Source organism: Zingiber officinale, chromosome 10A (genome assembly GCF_018446385.1).
Source record: "Zingiber officinale cultivar Zhangliang chromosome 10A, Zo_v1.1, whole genome shotgun sequence".
NCBI classification, from domain to species: domain Eukaryota; kingdom Viridiplantae; phylum Streptophyta; class Magnoliopsida; order Zingiberales; family Zingiberaceae; genus Zingiber; species Zingiber officinale.
The window spans coordinates 20648432-20654067 of NC_056004.1; positions in this window are offsets into that span (position 1 = coordinate 20648432).

The following is a 5636-nucleotide window of genomic DNA, read 5'->3' on the forward strand; positions in this document are numbered from 1 at the left end:
CGAAGGACGAGAGGGCTGCGGAAGAGTACACTAGTGGGCGAGAAGAACGTGCGCGGCGTTCGAGGGACGTTAAGCCGAGGAGGAAGGCTGCTCGAGGAGAAGGCCGAAAATTGGATTCGGGTGAGCCCTATTTCGGTTGGCTGAATCACCCAAACTATCGGAGCATCGGAAGTCAAAGCAAAGGAACTGGAAAAGAAGCAAAAGCTGGAAAACCAGCTTGAAGGCGCCTTCATGAAGCATGAAGGTGCCCTCAACATGAAGGCGCCTTCAACAGGTCAAATGTGACCGTTTACGTTTCGGATAAAGTTTTATCCGCCTACTCGATGGAGACGCCTTGGACCTCTGTTGGAGGCGCCTTGGACATCCGAGATAAAATTTCCAAGAGCTATAAAAGGACCTCTGGACCTAAGAATTATTCATCAATTGTTCAATCAACTCTGTAATAATTTTCTAGCAATAGTTCTGAGCCGTTAGAGTGTAAAAGGCTTCTCCGCTTTCAGTAAAGGAGACTTTTTTCAAGTGCGCTTTTCATCGCCCTGGATTAACAACCTTCTTGGTTGTAACCAGGTTAACTGCTGAGTCTCTGTTTCATTTCTATTTCTTTATTTCTGTGATTTTATTATTGCTATTAAACTTTTGAGTTGAAAATTCCGAGGAGGGTATAGTTTTTATTTTTCAGGCAATTCACCCCCCTCTTGTCGGCCTCCGCTGCACCTACAATTGTATCAGAGCCAGACCGCCTCAGAAGGACTAACCGCCGACTGAAGCACGAAGATCAAGACGATGGCCGGAACAAGCATTCATCCCCCGAAGTTCGACGGAGACTTCGCAACGTGGAAACGCCGGATGGAGGTATTTTTCAAGACAGAATTTGATATTTGTTTAATCATTAAATATGACTATGCAGTTTCAAAAGATAAGGAAGAATACACCTGGATGAAAAAGGAGCAAGCCGATTTCATCGCCAACGGAAAAGCAGAGTTCCATCTGCTTAGCGTGCTGCCACTACAAGAGGTAAGTCGGATCGGAAGCTACGACTCCGCGAAAGACCTCTAGGAAAAATTCCTGGAGCTTCACGAAGGTACATCCGAAGCGAAGCTTGCAAGATGCGATATCCTCCGGATTCAACTTACGAACCTCCGGATGAACCAAGGCGAGAAGGTAGCGCAACTCCAAGCAAGGATTAAGAAGCTAATAACTCAACTAAGTAACCTTGGAGAAGAAGTAACGAACCGGGACTCGATTCGATATGCGCTCAACGCCTTCCCCAGAACTCCAGAATGAGCGTCTTTAGTAGATGCATACTACATCTCTAAGGACATTGAGGTAAGTACTTTAGAAAATTTGTTTTATACTTTTGAACTTCACGAATCTCGAGTTGCAGAGCCCAATGGAGTAGAGAAGACTAGTCAAAACATTGCCCTAAATGCAAGAATAAACGGTTCTAACTCCGAAGCCTCAATCGACGAATCTGAAGATGCATTAATAGTAAGATGATTTAATAAGTTTTTTAAATCTAACAAATTTAGATCACAGTCGAGTAAACATCATCAAAAGATAAGGACAGTCCGTTGCTACAATTGCAACGAAGAAGGACACATCAAGGATGACTGCCCGAAATTGAAGAGCAAGCAGAAAGAGAAGGAAAAGGTAAAGTACAAGAAGCCAGAATCCTCCAGATACAAGACCCTGAAGGCCACGTTCTCAGACTCATCCTCCGAGTCGGACATCGAAGAATTCTCGGGGTTAGCGCTAATAGCTAACCATCAGCTGGAAGAAGAGTCAAGCTCAGAAATGAGCATAGATCAAGGGGGAGGAACATCAGAGGAAGAAAGCTGCAGTGAAGGGGGAGCATCACCAAGTCAGGTAAGTAAGGTACGTAATCTAACCCCGACTCAGTCCTTTCAATTTATTAAGTCTCTTTCTAAAGATTTATTCAAATTAGAGAAAGAGAATGCTGACTTAAATAGAATTTTAGATAAATTAAAATAAGAAAATGATAATTTAAAATTAAAAATTGAAAATTTGAAAACTGATGCATGTTTTAAAACAAATATTTTTCAAAAGTCAAAACTTAGGATTTATGGAAAATTAAACTGGTATGTTAAACATCATCAAGGTCAACTTAGGAAAATTCCCAAGAATTATATACCCCCTAAGTTTCTAATTAATCCTGTAGGAAGGAACCTCTATTGGGTTCCAAAAGCTTTATTAGACTAAATTCCTTTTATTATTAAAGCTTCCAGCAAGAAAATTAAACGTTAAAATTTCTCTATGAGGCTTTGTCTAAGGAAGTGGTTGTTACTCCAATAATCAAGTAGGCCTAGTGTCTCGTCGCGATTTGGAAGCTGAAATATTGAAATAAAATATTCAATTAACTTTCTGAAAAAGTATTAAACTAGAATTAAATAATGCTTTGAAAGTTTTTCAAATATTGTCTTTGAAAATCTTCAAAATTTTTACTTAAATTTTTTTTCAAAATTCTAAAAATTCATTTTATTTAGAAATTTTTTCTGATAAATTCTAAAAAGTCATTTAACTTAGAATTTTTTTTTAAAATTCAAATAATTCGTTTTAGTTAGAATTTTTTTTGAAAAATTCTAAAGATTCTTTTTGCTCAGAAATTTTTCTAACTTAAGAATTTGCTAAATATTTTTTAAATAAATATCATATTCTCTTATTATTATCCCGTTTTTTGCTGTGATCAAAGGGGGAGAGAATTTTTTTCTGAGTTTTAAAAATATTTTTGAAAAATTCTGTTTAAACTCTTAATTAAATAGTTGTAATTTATTTTAATTGTAAATTTATGCTTAAAAATGTTAGTTTAGTAATTTCCTTAAAATTACTGTTTGTTTATTTTTACCCTAACCTAAACTTGTGTTGATGCACATCAAAAAGGGGGAGATTGTTAGACCCCGTGGTTGTTTTAATGTGATCAACCAAGTTGGTTAGGTCCTGCTTTGTGTTTGATCCCTGTGTCTGAGTGTGCAGGAGCCTAGGAGCGCAAGAAGTCGAGCAGAAGACGCAGCTGGCGAGAAGGACGGCACGAGAAGGGAGCCGACGGGCTCGGTGCGTCCGAAAGACGAGAGAGCTGCGGAAGAGTACACTGGTGGGCGAGAAGAACGTGCGCGACGTTCGAGGGGCGTTAAGCCGGGGAGGAAGGCTACTCGAGACGAAGGTCAGAAATTGGGTTCGGGTGAGCCCTTGGCCGAATCACCCAAGCTATCGAAGCATCGGAAGCCAAAGCAAAGGAACTGGAAAAGAAGCAAAAGCTAGAAAACCAGCTTGAAGGCGCCTTCATGAAGCATGAAGGCGCCCTCAACATGAAGGCACCTTCATGACTTGATGAAGGCGCCTTCAACAGGTCAAATGTGACCGTTTGCGCTTTGGATAAAGTTTTATCGGCCTACTCGATGGAGGCGCCTTAGACCTCTGTTGGAGGCGCCTTGAACATCCGAGATAAAATTTTCAGGAGCTATAAAAGGACCCCTAATCAACTCTTTAATCATTTCCTAGCAATAGTTCTGAGCCGTTAGAGTGTAAAAGGCTTCTCCGCTTCAGTAAAGGAGACTTTTTTCTAGTGCGCTTTTCATCGCCCTGGATTAACAACCTTCTTGGTTGTAACCAGGTTAACTGCTGAGTCTCTGTTTCATTTCTGTTTCTTTATTTCTGTGATTTTATTATTGCTATTGCACTTTTGAGTTGAAAATTTTGAGGAGGGTATAGTTTTTATTTTTCAGGCAATTCATCCCTCTCTTGTCGGCCTCCACTGCACCTACATTATACTCTACAATGTTAGGGTCGTTTGGTGCTAGAGGGGGGTGAATAGCTCGTCACACGTCTCATTGCTTACTTCTTAGTGATGATATGCAGCGGAATGAATAAGAAACAAAACTTACAACGCTAACACAAGGATTTACTTGGTATCCACCTCAAGATAAGGTGACTAATCCAAGGATCCACACACACGAGTACTCTTCACTAAGAAAATATTCATTCTTGGTAACTACCGGAGGTGGAGAAACCTCGTACAACACTCACACATACAACACTCAACACAAGAAGAAAAATACAATGAATACAAGTGTAAAACTCTCTCTTCTTGTTTACTTGTTGCTTATTGTTGCCTCTTGAACCTTGGAAGTGCACCAGCACTTGTCCCCAAGAGTCTCCAAGAACTGGTTGTGAGAGTCGAGGAAGAGCATGTGAAGATCAGGAGAAGTATTGCGGAGAAGAAGTTCTCCAACGGCTATATACCTCACGCTCCTAAGGCTCCCAATCGATTGCCACGTCAGATCTGCGTCACCCCAACCGTCCATCACTCACTTCCTGCGCAACGGTCGAATCTCAATTGATCGGTTGATCGATTGGAGAGGCCTGAATCGATCGACCGATCGATTCAGAGCGTCTCTGTGCTCTTTGCAGAAAATCCGGAATCGATTAACCAATCGATTCCATCTGCCTCGCGTTCTCGCGATAAAAACTGAGCCCAATCAATCGGCTAATCAATTGGCAGCTTTCAATCGATCAACTGATCAATTCAAAAGCTCATTGTTCGCTCAGAAACTCTCCCAATCGATTGGGAAAATTTTGATCGATTACTCAATCGATCAAGACAGTTTCTGCACTAAATCACGTCAACCAATCGATTAGCTGATCGATTGACCCCCCCCCCCCCCCCAATCAATTGGGCAATCAATTGGCAAGTAGAAAAATGTGTAGAGCTTGAAACGCGCTTCGTTTCTCATCCGAGATTATCTCATTCCGATATCTGAGTCAAAAGTTATGACCTTCGGAAGTTTACTATATCTGAACTTCCTAGTTCCATGCCAACTCCCTATTGGACTTACGACCGCTAAGACTTCGGTCAACTTTTGATCCATTTGGACTTTCTCTTTGCCAATTTATCGTTGGACTTTTGATCATCAAGTGTGATTCTTCTTGACCCACTTAGATTTACCGTCTCGTGCTAAGTGTCTGGTCCTCCATGACCCACTTGGACTTCCTTCCACCAGATGTCCGGTCACCCTTGACCTATCTGGATTTCCTTGTGCCAAGTATCCGGTCAATCCTTTGATCTACTTGGACTTCTCAATACCATGTGTCTGGTCAACCTTGACCCACCTGGATTTCCACGTGCTTGGCTTCACTCACCAGGTCTTTCCATCTGCCTAGCTTCACTCATTAGGACTTCTCATCTGCTTAGCTTCACTCGCCAGGACTTTCACCTAGCTTCACTTACTAGAGTTTTCACCTGACTTCACTCACTAGGTTTTCCTACTGCCCGGCTTCACTCACCGGGACTTCCACCTGCCTGGCTTTACTCACCAGGACTTTCACATCAAACTGGTCAAACCTTGACCAGAGGGGAATTGCTCCAACAATCTCCCCAATAGGACGATTACACCTGCAATCTCCACGTATTGTCAGTCTCCATATATTGTCAAGTATCGAAACCCAAACGTTAAGACTCAAGCTTGCGCCAACTCAAGCTTAGTCAACCTGATCAACCTTGACCAAAAGGATATTGCACCAATATACAATTAGTTGCTCATTCCTCTAACAAATAGGCAAGGACATCCGAATTAGGGGAAAATACTTCAACATCAAATCTAGACACTACAAAAAAACTGTAA